Below are 17,580 nucleotides of genomic sequence, written 5' to 3' on the forward strand. Positions count from 1 at the left end.
GACATGGCCTGCCCAGAGTCCTGATCTCAACCCAATAGAGAACCTCTGGAAAATCCTTGGCGACAAAGTTATGGCCAAGAAACCCACTACAGTCACCGAACTGTGGAGGAGACTGGAAGAAGAGTGGACCAAAATCACACCAGGGCAGTGTGAGAGACCAGCGCTGTCCTGTGGCCAGATGTGCTGAAGTCATTCAGAGCAGAGGCCTGTACACTTCTCACTAAATGTTGACTGTTGTAACCTTCAGAAAATTTTGTTGTAATCTTTTTCCATGCTACAGTCATTGTTGTTCTCTAATTTTGATCAGTGTGTTTTCTGCAAAGTAATGGTTTTTTTTTTAAATGCCTTAGTTAATTTGTGGAAAAGGTGTTCTGGTAGCATGGTATAGACAGCACAAAAACTCCTTCAACTGTTGAGCAGTGAAGATGACATTATTTCAGAACTGTTCAATTGTTTATAAATTGTTCTCTAATTTTGATCGCCAGAGTATGTATGTAATATGCACACACTATTAGTAATAAATAACTAACTGGTCGAAAGAAGCTTCTTAAATAATATATATACTGTATGTGTATTAGTGAAATATTTTTAATGGGGATGAAGTTAACCCAAGACATAATGTTTTGTTTAATAGGATTGGTGAATTGTGATAAATATCAAAACAGTTTGTATAGCTTTTTAGATATATAATTTTGGTATATAATAATTTATCTCGTTTCCCTAATATATACACATATACAGAAATAAAGGCCTTTACCATATATTAAATATTAGCAATCATTTTTGAAAGATAAAAAATGAAATCAAAATTACTGTACACTGTCAAAACAAAGCTAGCAGAAACCAAATGAAATCAAAAATCAAAATACAAAATAACAATAAAAAACTAGAAATGTATTTAAACTGTAAAAACTCTGATGTGGAAAGGTACATATATTGATAGATAAATTGCTGTGTGCGTAGTGCCCTGTAATGGACTAATCCTCTGGATGTATTCCTGCTTTGCTGGTATATACAGGATTAAACAGCTCCTGAAAGTAAGTGAAAGCTCGATTTTTGTGAGGATTACATGCCCAACAGTGTCTCTCTTGCAGTCCTTACAACCTTTAAGTAAGAAGATCTGAGGTTACTTGATCAGAAGTTTGGCAGTGTTTATAAAAGTGGGTGTACTCAGCAAATTAAGTATTCTGGTAATATATTCTGTCCATCATGTTCCCTTTTAGTATTGGCTGTGCGGATGACAGCTAGCTGTCAAGCAAAACATAATCAGACCAAAACCATGTAAATAATATTGCAGCAACAGCAGGTTGTTATGTTATGATTTCTACTTCACAGTTCATGGATTATTCATATTCATATCTATTATTGTGCATTTTCATATTACAAAAGCATTATTAGCACATTTGACGGTGTAATTGAATCTTTAATTCTCTGTGATTCACATGATACCACTGATGCTAAGTGAAAAATATGGCTTGTCATAATTGTCAGTTAACAGGCTGGAAGGATTTCTTCTTCACATCCGTTTAAGAAATGTTATCCGATGCTTAAAAAATAACTTTCACACTTTATAAATTCATGAAAAATTCCCCGATCTGAATTCGAAGGCATTTATATAACTTATCACTGACTACATATTCCTGGTACTCCAAAAATAGTTGTGAAGTTACAGGGGGAAAGAGAACATAGCAGTTGCCAGATCATATTATCAACAGACCTTCAAAAAAGTGCTGCATGTAATATGAACTAAATCTGTTCTTACTTGATGCATGTAATTTGTTATTTATTTGTTTATTGGATGCAGACTATCACTTTTACACTAATGTAGGAACAATTTGATTTTGATCAAATATTTGACAATACTGCTGACTCTGCTATGATACTATATAATGCATCTAATCAGTACTTCACCAACATGAATCTAAAGTACTGTTAACCTGTGAATGGTGATCATAAAACAGGCCCATTTAAAGTGTCAGGATGATGGGCAAACCAACTTACTAGTCTGTAAATAAATTATAATCATTCATAATCTATTTAAAACTGTTGCCTTCATTTATTTCTACCCCTTTTAATCTAAGCACGTATCCCAATCCTGACATTGTTACACCCTTACACGCATTTCCCTGTGTATAGAATGAGAATACACATATTTAAACTACATATCATACCACAGGTTCCCAATCCTGGTCCTGAATTCTCCCCTCTTTTAAGCACATTGTAGTGTTTTTCCTGATCGATCGATCGATCGATCGATCTATCTATCTATCTATCTATCTATCTATCTATCTATCTATCTATCTATCTATCTATCTATCTATCTATCTATCTATCTATCTATCTATCTATCTGTCTGTCTGTCTGTCTGTGTCTGTCTGTGTCTGTCTGTCTGTCTGTCTGTCTGTCTGTCTGTCTGTCTAAAATTTGGAAACACCTAGTCTTTTAATATTTTTGAGAGACACATTCAAAGTTCCTTTTATTGATATGCAACTAACTAATGAAGTAATGGGATAAATGTTTACTTTGACCAAACCAAATTGTAAATGTACACATGTTCAACTTCATATAAACTGTATAAAAAAAATCTTCCCTTAGCATAAATAACAGCTTTACACACTCTTGGCATCTAGACAGTAAATTTCTCCAAACATTAATCTGAAATACTTTGCCATGGCTCTTGTAAAACTTGCCGAAGGTGTTCCTCACTAGTCAGATATTTCTATTCCATGATAGGTAACACTTGAGCTGACTGTCTGCTTTCTAAATAACACTTACAGAGCTAGGACGAATGTGAGGGGTCATTGTCTTGATGTATGGGGAATTTTGTTCCAATTAACAGCAGTCCAGATGGAATTGCATGGTGTTGAAGTATGAAATTGGAGCCATGTTGGTTTAGTATTTCATTCACCTGGAATATGTCTCAATTTTTCTCTGCTAAAAACATTGCACTTCCACCTCCATGTCTGACTGTGGGTGTAAGGCCGTCTACTAACATCTCTCCTGTTCTCCATCTTATATAAGTTCTTCTATTATAAGCAAAAATGGCAAAATTGAACTCATCTGTCCACAAAACTTCCAAACTTATTTTTAAAAAAAACTTTAAATTATCCGTCCTGCAACACTCACCCTATTACACACATTGATGAAAGGATCCATGCAAAAGAACCATGCTCAAGTTTTAAAATGGTATTTATTATTATAAGCTTTGAAAATGAATGTTTTACAAAAAATTTAAATACTTCAGATTATGCATAAGCTTTAAGAATGTTTGTGTAAAAAAAAAATGCATTCACACAGGCAGGCACGTGCAGTAGATAACAAAACGTTTAATATAACAGGATTAAAGAAGTTTTGCTTTTTGTTGCTTTTAATGATGATGTGAAGGAGGAGGATGATGATGATGTGGTGGTGGTTTGACGCTTGAACACCGCACGCGACGGTCTTGTTCTGGTGGTGATGACGTCACGCCGCAGTCCTCGGTGAAGAAGCAGGAGCAGCAGGAGGAGCAGGGGCAGAAGATAGAACCAGGCTGAGGTCCTGCTTTAAAAAAAAAAAAAAAAAAAAAAACCACACACACCGGGAGAACACGAGCGCTATACGTTTCCGTAGTAAAACTTTTCGCATGCTGGGGAGCAGCAGCAGAGCCGGAACTTCCCTTCCCGCTGTATCCGCTGTCCAAACCGCTCGAAGGCGAGCCGCAAGGTAAAGGAGACCGACGTTAGCTAGCAGCTCGCTGGAAAGTTGGCTTGCGGTTTGCACCGTGTGCGTGTCCGGGTTTAATACAGGATGCATTGGCGGGACAACCTGGGAATCGAAAGTGTCATTCGTGCAAACGATCTTCCTTAAACGCAAAAGAAAGTTTTTGTTTCTTCGAGATTGAACACACACTCAGGTTATTTGCTCGGACGATTTTTATTTTAGACAAATAAAAGGGAATGGCTTTGTGTAGCCTCGTGCGTGCGTGTGCGCGCGCTCCCGGAGAGCTAAGCGTGTTTCCCAGCTACGGCAGTACAATAGCTGCACGCGATGGTGCTTTTCCTACCTAAACATTCGTTTGGGGTGTTTTTAAATTTCTGTCGTTTGTTTGGAAAACGTACAAGAATATCAATTTGAACACATTTTGTCCTTGAAATGCATCGGGGAATAAAAGGTTTGTGTTTTTTTTTACATATATATATATATATATATATATAGACACATCTGTGCACGAGCATCCTTGTGGCGCGAGCGAGTCGTGATAACGCGCTGCTCAGATTGTATTTTAAGCGGTGTGTAAAAGTTTGAATGTAGTTGGGAGAAATTACCTTTATCTGTAATTCTGGGACAGTCAGGTTTAAATGTGCTCAATCTCCGTGTGTGTGTGTGTGTGTGTGTGTGTGTGTGAGTGAAAGGCCATCTGTTTTCCTCGCTAACGATCTCCAGGGTTTACGCCACATACTGTTTTGACCGTGCACACACATTACAAGCCATTGGTTGTACATGTGGTGAATGTCATTAGAGAGTGGGGTGACAGGCTAATTTTATATAAGTGATGGTCTGCATGCAATAAACCAATATATAACACATTGCATGCATCGGTAAGAACAGATTTGGTTTATATTAAATGCAGGACTTTTTTAAAGGTCTTAACAATATGATCTGGCAACTGCTATGTTCTGTTTCTTCTGGAGCTACACTCCAATTATTTTGCCTATGATATTAATTCTTCAAATAGCCATGCTTTATGATCATAATTTGCAAGTACTAACAATCCTGATTTGGGTGCACTAAATGGGATAATTTTCAGTCACCAGTAATGTCAAATATCAATTAACTACCATCAATTGTACCTACTTTAGTGTAGAAGTGGTGGTTTGCATCCAGTAAACATGTATATAACAAACTATATGCATAAGTAAGAACTGATTGAATTCAAATTATATCCACAGCATTTTTAAAGGTCTGTTAACAATATGATCTGGCAACTGCTATCTCCTGTTTCCTTTTGAGCTACACCTCACAACTATTTTTGTGGAGCGGTTTTGGCCATCATGTAGGTTTTTCGAATAGTCCTGCTCTATGATCGTCATCATACGCTATGTTCTGTTTTCTCTGTAGCTACACCTCACAACTATTTTTGTGGAGCGGTTTTGTCCGTCATGCCGGTTTTTCGAATAGTCCTGCTCTATGATCGTCATCATATGCTATGTTCTGTTTTCTCTGTAGCTACACCTCACTGCTACTTCTGGAGTCCCAGAAGTATTCAATCTAAAGGTCTATAAATGCAATCAAATTGTGTGCATTCAACATTGCTGAGCTTTGATTAAACAATTAATTGTTTCATAACTGTATCCAGTGTGAAGCGCTTTTTTTTTAAAGCATTGGATAACATTTCCTAAAAAAACAAAAATTTGAGAAAGAAATCAGTTCAACCTGTAGAACTATAAGATATCAAATTAATCACTTAATAGTTTTTTTCTTGCAAACGTTGCCCAAGGTTTACCCCACACTTTGTGTTCTGACCGTGCACATATTACGAACATTAACTGTTGTCTATGCGGTAAACGTCATTAAGGGTAAAAAGAAAAAGATGATGTTTCCATTACCAGCTTTTTCCAACAAAGTTTTACACATTGATGTTATGAATGGGAGAGACAGATTTACAGTGAATGTTCAATTTCAATTCAAATCAGTTTTATATGTATAGCTTTTAACAATAGACGTTCTCCCAGACATTTTTACATTAGTACCTATCATTTTTATCCCTAATAAGCAAATCTTGTGGCAGGGATAAACTTCCTATGATGGTATGAGGAAAAAACCTTGTGAGGAACCAGACTCTGAAGGGAACCCATCCTTATCTGGGTGACACCGAATGTCTATTCATTATAATGTCATTATTGAGGTGTGCTCTTTAGTGAACTGTTCATGCAGATTGCAGTCCGAAGCCATTGTCTCAGACTGTTTGTATTAATTGCAGTCCAAATCCATCCTCATAGTTCTTGAGCAGGCAAGTTAAAGTTGGTGACATGTGATCTGTAAACTTTTATGTCCTAAATTTTTTTAAAACATTTATGTGGATTGAACTGGAGGGACCAGTCTGAAGATACCTTGAGCCATAACGGTAAAACCACGGACAGGTGAAAAGAATAACATTTATTGTTTTGTTGAGCCACAGTCACGCTAGGCTATTGGTGACATTTTATTTGGCACTCCATGCAATATATGAGAAGAGGAAATAAAGGAAAAAGAAAATGCCATTGAGAGAGGTCTTTATTAAAAAAGAGATTTTTAAGCTGCAGAAAAATCTGTACAATAAAATTAAATGTATATAATGTCAGCAAATTGGGCTTTATTTTAAAACTTACTATAAATGTGCACTTCAAGGTGCAGGTCTGGCATGATTTTTGATACTCAACCAACAGCTAATTATGTAGAGATAGAGGCAGTGGCACACAGAAATGTTTTAAATGCTTGGTAAGATGATTTTTTATTTACTGAAGCTGTAGTTTGCGAAGTCACATACTGTTCTGAAAGAACACAGAAATGAATGTCATGAATTTTTGGCCTTTCCTTAGAAAAACATTTGGGCACCTCTGCACTATACTGTCAGCAGTGGAAAATTTCTAGGGATACTTTCAGTGAAAATGAGCAGCGATCGTATTTGACCATTTAAAAATATATAATTTATGTCAATGACAGTGCAAACCAGAGCTTTTTAAAATGTGGATTTTTATATTATAAATATATATTATTAAGCTGTCATGTATAAAGTGGGGCCAATCAGTGCTTTCTTCAACTTTTCTAAAGTGGTCATGGCATGACATATCGATCACTTCACGTGATCTCAATTTGCCGGCGTTAAAGAAACGTGAACTTTGGGGTGCATTGACCTGCAAAAATTCATCGTGCTGAGAGTGCTTTTCGGTTTGTTTCTTCACCATTCACACTTGTTGAAAGGGAGACAAAAGTGTAGCGTGACCGTTGCATTATGGTGGCACCTGTGAAGGGGTGGGATATATTAGGCAGTAAGGAGGCATTTTGTTCTTAAAGTCGATGTGTTAGAAGCAGGAAAAATGGGCAACTGGATCAATGGGGTGTTTCTGGTATGCAGTGGTTAGTATCTGTGGAAATCAGTAAGCACATCCATTGGACCGGTGACAGATTCATGCATGCCCAAGGCTTATTCTTGCATTTGGGGAGCAAAAGCGAGCACACGTTTCACTCCCACAGAAAAGCTACTACTGTTTTTTTTTTTTAATTTTATTTATTTATTTATTTTTTTTAATCCAGTTATTCATAACCCGTTCTGTTAATTGGTTGTGAAGGAGTTGTTTGTGTAAAAGCAATGACTATCATTACATCATTTTAAAGCCTGCACTGCCTCCAAAGCTGCTGATTTGATGACTTCACTGTGGTTTAAACACTATGTCAGTTTGTGCTTAATTTTTGTTCCATACTTTGATGTTTTTTAGTATAAATGTAAATTGAATTCTATATTAAACCATCTGATCCTTTTCATGGACTATTCGTTTGTCTTTAATTATGCAGAAATAGATTCATGGAAATGCATATTTATAATGCTGGAGGTCAACCTAATTGGTTGAGGCCTGGAGGTCTTGTCTCGTTGCATTGATAATGGTGTTGTGACCAGATTTGATTTGCTGCAAACAAGAAGTCTCAGGGTTTAACAATACAGTGTGTTGTCTCATACATGCGTATGCACCATTTGTTTATTGAAAATGACTATCATTAAATGTAATAAGGTTTTAAAATATCTATATATATATTTTGTACATCTTAGGATTGGTAACGAGGGTTATAATAAAAATATTCACTATTAAACATGCTCTCGAGAAAACTAGGTGGAAACAGAAACATACACACGTCCTCTCGTGCATTCAGGCAGCTTTTTCTGACCGATTCAAGCTGTTTAAAAAAAAAAAAAAAATACAAAATCGCAGCCACAGGAAATGTATAGCTGCAGGTATGTGCCCCATGTTGGTTGTAGAGAATTCAATGACGCAACACTATTGCTTCATTACTACATTTCAATGATCATATATTTTTTTAATAATGTTAATTATTGAAAATGAAAATCTCGGACACCTTCAGGTAATGCTTAGTTTTGCATTGTTAAAATTGTATCGCATTGAGGCACCACCTCATCATTTGGATTTCCTGACTAAAAGTTGCCGAAATACAGCCTTGATCCGGGGAACCTTTTTTCACCAAAGAGACATTTTTGATTATTTTTTTTGCCGAATGCATATTTTTAAAAGTTGAAAAAAATAATAATACATTTTATTTATTTATTTATATATATATATATATATATATATATATATATATATATATATATATATATATATATATATATATATATATATATACACTATATATACACTATATACTACTATACTACTATAACTACTATTAAAAAAAATACAGGTTTTCAATAACAAAACCTTTATTTATGTACATGTGAACCCCAAAAATAAACAAATATGAAGCATCACATTTTGAGCAAGTGCATGAATGGAGAACAAAGCACATATTCAAATAAACAGATTTTCATATTATAATAAATAACATTTAAATAAGAATTTAACTCTGGTCAAATAACTCAAAATAAAGTATGCTGCAACACACGTTGAGTAAGTGCATGAGTGAAGAATAAAGCACTGTTGGCTAACAGATGTTTTAAATAACAATTGGGAAAATAATATTTCACTATTATTAAGAAAATAACATTTCAAAAACAATTTTATTTCAGGCTCAAAAACAATTTAAAATGAATAAATAAAATACGCAGCAACACAAGTTAAGTGCGTGTGAAGATCCAAAAAACAGCGCTTAAAATAAAACTTCTTTACACAATCTTCAAGGAAAAAGCACATTTACCTATATTCGGAAAACTCAATTAGTGCGACTTCTGGCTTCGCATTGTGTTGCTAATAGCTTTGTAGTCTGGTTCATAAGTGGTCAGGTTCAATTTCATGCAAGCGTTCAACTCTCATCTGTCAGATTTTGAAATCTCTCTTAAAGTTAGATTTTTTTAAAATAGGAAATGCGTTCTGTGAAAACCAGACAGAGCAGAGCACCCGAGCTTTCAATAAAAGCATGTTTCTGTGCAGTCAGTTTGAAACTTTCGATGTTCCTTTGAATTATTTCTTTTCGCCATCACCGCTCATGGTTGGTGTTGCTTGAATCTGCGAGCGCACGGTTACAATAGAAACGTAAGTGGTTTGCCGTTTATTGGACGCACATTGGTCGGAACGACGTAATTTTATTGTAAACTGACTTTTCATTCATTTTGATTCGCTGTAAAACAAAGGAATTGTATGCGTATTTTTTGTAGAAAAATTATTTCTAGTGATGGTTTATATATATATATATATATATATATATATATATATATATATATATATATATATATATATATATATATATATATATATAAAATAAATCTTTTTTTTTTTTTTTTAAACTATAAATTGTTAATGGGAGACAAGAGTGCAAAGTAATATTTGTCAAAGAGCCACAGGTTCTGGACCACTGGCCTAGATGAAGGAAAAACAGAGAGAAGTCCAGCTGAATGAAGAGCAAGCAAATGTATGTACCAGAATGAATTCTGGTGTGGTTCACTTCTGCATTTGTGATTACCAATTGTTAAACGTTTTGCCGGTTTTAGTTGGCCTTCAGTGCTGCATGAGATCTAGATACTAACCAGAATACATTCATGATGTCTGTTTACCTCCTGCAACACCTCTGCCAACCAAGGCAGAGGCAGTGAAAATCCTGCTAGTGTAGCTTTTTGCTAGTTGGAAGATGACTCAGCATATTTATTTAACTAGAGCTGGGTATGGGGGAGGGGAAAATAAAATGACATCATTTTTTTTTGTACCTGTGAGAGTACACATTAAACGGGATTGTTAAATATAGGTGTTGTTACTGGATCAACACACACAAACGTATTGCTTATTTTAAATGACTTGATTTGGATGAAACAGGGATCTCAGATAGCAAAGTAGAAGAAAATCTTGGTTTTGACTTTCAGCAGTCTCCAGGTTATATCTGACCAGCCCTTTGGTCAGGAAATCAACAAAATTACAGTGAAGCCGATCACATTACACAAAATTGAAATAACTGGGCACATGTTGTATTCTCATTCGTAGATATCCATTGACCATGTAAATCCATTAGCCAGGGTGCGGAGCGATGAGCTGCTCAGCATGTGTGGCTGATGCATCTTTTATTAACCATCTGGGGAAAATATCGCCTCAATATTTAATCAGACTAGTGTTCTTAGTCTGTGCCAGGAAAGAGAATGACGCCTAAAATAGACACTACTGGAAGTTTCGGCGAGGGGGACAAATTATAGGCCTATCAAACCGAACTGAAAGCCACGTGTTGCTCCTCATTTATTAAAAAAATAAAAAATAAATATTTTGTTGGAGTATTACAATGTCTCTGAACAAACAATTCTCTATAAGAGAAGATTCAGAGATGATGCAAGTTCCTGCTTGGGACAGGTATAGAACATTTTGAGAAATATAATCGGTAAAGCATGTTCCCAATCTCTCTCACCAGGGACCAAATACTCCACTATTATATTTGTTAAGGGTTAGTGTAGGGTTAGTTAATACACCTTCCTTCAATTCTATACTTTTGTTAAACAAGGTCTGGTTGTGCTATCTACAAACACAAGGTCAGGTAACAAAAAAAGCACATTTTAATATGTAGTCATTCTTTCCAAAAAGTCTCCATTCTGAAACTTTGGGTCTGATTTAAAAAGATTTTTAACAAAGTTAATCAATCTCATTTATTTTTGAAGACTACTTTTAAGAACAAGAATGCTTGTGATGACTTAATGCCTTAATGACTACAAGATTTACAGGTCTTGTGGCTGCAAAACACACATATAAATACCAACTATCCTCATGCTTGACAGGTGAGAGGTATTTGTAGTAGCATACTATTTGGTTTCTGCTGAACATGCTGCTGTGCAGGATGATCAAACATCTCCACCCTGGTCTTGATTTGTTCATGCGATCTGGAAATGCTTCCTTTTTACTGCCATTTCAGAGGACAGTAAATCTATACTGCTATACAAGCTGCACATTTACTACTATGTCTATGCTGGACTCGAGTCTATGCTTCCTCAGCAAGGCAGTTGTCATCTTAGCTGTGTGTTTTGGCTCATTTTCATGTTGGAAAATTGCCGTTTGTCCCAGTTTCTGAAGGGAGGGCATGATGGTGTGCTTCAGAATGTCACATTCTCAAACAATAATTCTCAAATCCTCAGAGAGTTCTTTTAAATGAGGTGCCATGTTGAACATCCTGTGGTCAGTTTGAGAGAATTGTTCTCAAAGTGCCAAATAGTAGCTGCTCTAATACAAGATACACAAATTTGTATGGTCCTGTCAAGCAGACAAAAACATGAACACGATGAATAGGACATGTGGCTTTGCATGGTTACACAACATACATATATATATATATATATATATATATATATATATATATATATATATATATATATATATATATATATATATATATATATATATATATATATACATACATACCTATATATATATATATATTAGAGAGAGAGATAGATATTAGATAGATAGATATTAGAGATGTATAGATATATATTAGATATATATATATAGATAGATATATAGTGTATCTACACAGTATATACTGTATATAATGTGTAAATACATATGTGTATATACACAACTCAAGGTTTTACAGAACAATGTAAATCTCACATAACACTCAATTCTCTATTAAAGGACTCTGGTAATGCTATTCTGTTTTTCTTTGTGGGTGGTAAGTGCAAAAACACTGTTGAAAACCTTTAGGCTAACCTACTTTATTTATTAGCTAATTCATAGAGATTTCCAGAGATTTTTTTGCAGTAAAATGACTCAGGGGTGACGAACAGTGAGACTGCAGTTTCTTCAGGTGACTTGAGTGACAGTACCGAAGTAAAAAAAACAAAAAAACAATCTGACTGTATGAAAATCATAAGAACTTGCAAATAAATCAGCAAATTGTTGCATTTTTCTTTTGTATTGCTTTTACAGGATTGTATCATAGCTTATTTAAATTGTGGGGGGTTTTTTTTGCTTTGTTTTTTTTTGGGGAAAGGGGGTTTCTACTTTCAGTCTTTACTTCAGTCTTCTCTTCAGAAGGTAAAATGTGTGCTAATACAGGTTAAGGTGTGGTGATAGACTGGTTTTAGACTGGCCAAGTCGAAGTCTTTCACTTTCCTAGTTGTGTTGGATTTGAGCAATGAGTATGCATGTTCTGGATCATGGGCAGAAGCTTTCTTTCTCCACACTTTATCCTTTCAGGCTTTACCTAACTTTGGTAGAGGTTAGTTTCAGTTGTATTGATTTCCAGCATTAATGACGGCATTCTAAGAAGTTATGTTTCTGCTTTTGCAACAACTGACTTGTTCAAGTTATGATCATGTTCAAGTGCATGATTTTTGTGTTCAGCTTTTTCCGTTTGGCTGCCTTTTGGCCTGCGACTGTTGGCACTAAATGTATAATTCCTTGGAATTGAAAAATACATTTCATATACTTTAACAGTTTTTCAATTTCAGAATTTCAATGAATTCAGGTATTAATTGGGAATAGAATAAGCATGAATTTGATTATTAGGATAAATGAATATCTATAAGTCCAGTTTTAAATGCTGTATGGTGTCACATTTTTATGGCTTTAATTGATTTAGAATCTGATCTAGGCCTGTGTTAGGCAAACACAAGCTCTTGATCATTTGAAAGTAATTTTATGGTGAGTTGAAAAGTGAGGATTGTTTTTACAACCCTTCTGTGCATTACTCCGTGTAGAATCTGTGCTGTCCATCCTGTCTCAAAGCTTCGTGTTTATTGTGAACTTGTGGTTGAAGAAAGCTTCTGTTAACATGTTGTCAGTTGTGTATAATTTGCTGTTGAGCTATGTGTGAGGCTCTATCTGATTTGCAGTTTGTGATGTTGCCTTTTTTCGGGAACCTTCAGGCTCCAATTCTTCCACTGATTATTTATAGGATTCTTTAATCTGTTTAAACTAACTTCCTTCCCAGAGCTGTTCCTCTTGTCTTTCTTGCTTTGTCAAATTTTTAATTTGCATATCTATGTATCTTCAATTTACATGCCTACTGTGCATCATTTCCCTCTACGTATGTTTTTCTTCTGGAGAAAAGGTCAGCAGTTGTACAGAGTCTGTTTGAATCAAGCAGCATCTGCTCGTTATACCTCTCCGCTTCTAATTTAAAAGAAAAGATAATTTCTTTGCACATTCAGTCACATAAGCTTTATCTATTTCCTCACTCACTCCATTTCCTTGCAACTCATTTTCAACAAATTGATGTGTGAAAGTGTGATGCTGGAGGAAGTAGTTTACTTCATATCTTGATGGATTTATGGATCTAATGGGCAAATATTATGGTTTATTGACTGGTGGTTGCTTTAGTGGTCTTTGGCAGCTCTGGATACTGTTCCGTTACTAAATTGTACTTATAGATTCCGAGATTTGTTTTGTCTACTTGCATTAAGATATGACCGATGCAACCATTTTAAGGACATCAGAGTTGTGTAGAAATGAGCAGCAGGTTTAAGTCCAACGAATGGCATACAAACAGCTCTTTGTCTATAGTGTGAAATTGGTGTAAAGCATCAACCTGAGCTATAATTTGCAAATTATGCATCTTCAGCTACATGGGAACAGGCTTGATCACACTTGACATTCGCTATAGGCTGTTAATTAGTGTATTTTTTAAATGACCCTGTTCTAGGCAGTTAAGATTTGTCACAGCATACAGTGAAGGAGTTCATGTTTAACAAATTTTAAACGTACCTTTGGTCAAATGTGTTCAAATCAGGAAGCGCATTTGCCAGGTTTCGGTACAATTTAAAAACCATCTAAAGAAAATCTCAGCCTTAACGAAACGCAAGGTCATTGTAGTGCACATGCATTTTTTTGATGTGCTGGCATTAAACACTATATAATTTCCCTTTCATTCTACAATTTGTGCAATATATCAATCAATACAAAACATTCTGTACATTAGACACTGTCTGCAGTTTAATATTTTCCTTCATTTACAGAAATGTATTGATTTAATTCTGATTATTTGCTGTGAATCAGAATGTTGGTGACTATAGTTTTGTTATTCCTGCCCAAGTGAATGATATTCACTTGTTGACTTCATAAAAGAAACATCAATAGAAATTATTAAATTTTTAAGTCTTTTAATAAAATTTAAAATTGAGGTGGAATTGATGACTTTCTGAAGATTAACATTTGTTGACAAGCTGATTTATATAGAAATATTATTAGCTGCACTGCATTACATACATATGACAACAACTGATTTTGCCTCATATACATCAGATTCTCATTAAACACTTGGTTCCACTTTATCAAATGGTTCCACGTTAACACAAATGTAGCCTTTCTTTTTTTAAATAGGTATAAACGTAGGTAAACAAATGAACAGATCCATAATTCACATTAATACTGAAAGAAATGACTCGATACCGAAAAGGCAGCCAAAAATGAATAAATATCCACCTTCTTATATACACGTTGCTTTATTTATTGATGATTCAGATTTTGATTAAATCTTTCCAGGGTGTTAAAATATTACTCCTACATTTACATATTGTCAACCAGACACAGGTTTTATCTCTCAGATGCAAAAGATTAAACTGTTGAACAAGGAAACCGTTGGTGGAATTTGTGTGCGCTTGTTTCACAGTCAGATTTGACTGACGCACCCTTGATGAATGAGGGCCACTGTGATTGTAATTTGCTTAGTAATCAGAACATTTTAATGCAGTTGCGGCGCACTCTACAGCAAAGAGCTTTTCCGGCGTGATCGCCTAAAAATACACGAGTGACATGCAGAGAATGTACAATTGTGAGACGTTTTTGAATCCTTTGCAATTACCTTTAGAGCTATGTGGGTTTCACGTGAAAGGCTTAAGTGGCACTTAGTACCTCGGTGGGTAATTAGATGGTGAATTGAATCAGGTGTCTGAGCAAGGGAAGTCACCAAATTGTGCTTGAATATTCTCTCTTAGATTGCAGTTGATAGCCTTTTTTGTATTAGGAAAGTGCTGACATGATAGTGAACCATAGCTGCACTTTATTTATAGTGAAATTGCTCATTCTTTAAACTGGGATTCCAGACACTAGAGATTCCAGTCTCTAATGGGGAAAAAATGAAATGATCTGGAAGAGATCCATGTCTTGATAATGATTGTGAAGAGGCTTGAAAGATCAAATATGTTAACAGAATAAACATCAGTGGACATCACTACATTAATGACTACATTTCTTTAAATAATGTAGGTTCCATTGTTTCTTTTTTTTTGCAAGCTGGTAGTATGATTGATTAAGTGTGTTTTTTAGGTGAACTACTTGCCATGCTACTCAAAGAGAGGCAGCCCTTGTCGATTGTGACTCAGGATACCATTTATGAATTAATGCTCTAAATATTAAAATGTTTCATCTGATATACAATCGTTTTTGAAGCGGGAAAAAGAGCACATGGTCAATCCTGGCACTGAGTATCAGCAGCAACCAAAGGATGGTGATGGTGTATATAGACTCAATGATCCCATTGTCTACAGATTCTTTATGTAAAGCATAAAAACCACCATGGGGCCTGCTGTTCTAAGCAAATAATGTATTAGCAAAGCATCCACGAGATAAGCTGCTGCTATCAACAAATCTCTTCATAATGGGGTGAGAAAAAAAAATCAAAACAGAGCTTGTCATGTCACTGGGAAATTGAGAGCAAGCCAAAAATGTACTGACAATAAGGACAACTTGCACAAATGTCAACCAAATCTCTACTAGCAACAGCTTGGCACAAGACTAGTTGGCATGTCCACTATGCAGTGTACTTAAGTTAAGGCACCCGTACAACAGGATTTGCCAGTGTGAGGCATTGACGCAAGCGTTCAGAGAAACCGAATCGGAGCACTTCAATTTAACACTCATGCACTTGTTTTGGCCTTCAGGCCTGGATCTTTCAATTCATATTAAGGTGTATTTCATGCAACAGTGCTAGCATTGATATTCAATGATCAGGCTCTATTATACTTTATCCTTTGTTAAAGCTCAAATTCCAGAGCATTTCAAAACAAGAAACTCCGCAGTAAGAGTCCATTGCTAGAGGCGTAATGTGGCTGCACTAATATAAACAGAGCTACAGGTTCCATGACATCTCTGGATGCCTCCATCTAATCAAGTTCTTCTTTTCTGATTATGAGCAATTGACTTTTATTCAGTCTGGGGAAAAAAAGGTCCTGTTTGATGCCAAGTTTGTCCATAGCATGAAGCTATGAAACATTATATTGAAAGATATTCAACTCAATCTACATTGAATGGAAACCCCATTCAGTACCCCATAGGCAGTACCTACAAATTACCTGTGCTGCCTGTTTTTTTTCATCAGTTTTTTTTTTTTTTTGCATCTAAATTATGTAATTGGTCAGTTAGTAAACAAATTCCTGTCCTGATGCAATAAAGACAAAAATCCTGTTGTTCATTCGAAAACTGCCCATGGAGGCTGTGCTAACGAGCTAAAATAATCAATTGCAATCACGTTCTGTTCCATTGAGTACATACCCATCTGTACAACACCAAAACAAAATTCATGTACCTATTTATAGAAAAAGTGTGCCCCACTGAGCTACCTGCTGAGCTGTGATTGGCTCATGCCTCTTCTTTTCTCCAATTTAGAAACAGAACAGGTTTTGCTTGCTTGAAGCGTGTGGTGGAGGAGGTGTTCATGTCTATCACAGACATCTTTGTTTATAAGAAATAAAAGCCATTATTTACTTACATTAACACTAAACATTGTGCTTTGTTTTTACAATAAATTAATTTCAACAAGGAATTGAATTTAAAATGCAATATTCTATTCAAATAGGGAACCAAAGACGGGCAAAAATATCAGATAATAAATATGGTAATTTATTTAATTAAGAAAAAAAGCTGTAATAGCTATAGATAATCTTTTACATGTATTGTGATATGAACTAAATTTTTATATTTACATACAAATTTACAATTTATCCTCCACTACTAGCTTGTCCGTAAGTTAATGTTGACTTGTATATTTAAGTATAAAAGCTTAGATTTTTTTTTATTTCCCTCCATCTTGTTGCTTTTTGGTGCCTGTTATTGCATTATATTTATATTATATTTTCATTTATTTGCTTTATTTGTCTCATACAATGAATTTCTGCTCCATGGTTACTTAACCCTTGTATTACGTTAATATTATTATATAGTGATGCAAAAGTCTCTATTTACCTGAACTATTTATTACTTAAAAAAAGATTTCCATTTTGGTTTAATTATTTCCACCAGAAGATTGATGTAACTGTAAGATATCTTTATTCTTGTGAAAACATTTGGTCACCATGTAGGTATGTCTCCAGACATAGACACACAGAAAAAGAAGAAAATGCCACTTGTACATTGATGATATTGTACTTCTGTGTTGCTTATTTCAGTTGGAGACATCACCCTGCATATTGCCTTCACATCACTCCTTCAT

At 35.1% G+C, this 17,580-nt stretch overlaps 1 protein-coding gene across 2 annotated transcripts in view; it reads left to right on the plus strand.

The window, feature by feature from the left end:
- The first annotated feature begins 3,203 nt into the window (after positions 1–3,203).
- The window catches only part of nck2b (NCK adaptor protein 2b), a 41,167-nt gene continuing 26,790 nt past the window's right edge, over positions 3,204–17,580 (plus strand). Inside the window, exon 1 of one of the 2 annotated variants that reach the window (XM_046863790.1) lies at positions 3,204–3,702. The gene's annotated coding sequence lies outside the window, so the exon portion shown is untranslated. Of the gene's footprint in view, positions 3,703–3,790; positions 4,151–17,580 lie in introns of those variants that run through there. The other variant, XM_046863868.1, reaches the window with a different exon arrangement.

Source organism: Silurus meridionalis, chromosome 1 (genome assembly GCF_014805685.1).
Source record: "Silurus meridionalis isolate SWU-2019-XX chromosome 1, ASM1480568v1, whole genome shotgun sequence".
Classification (NCBI taxonomy): domain Eukaryota; kingdom Metazoa; phylum Chordata; class Actinopteri; order Siluriformes; family Siluridae; genus Silurus; species Silurus meridionalis.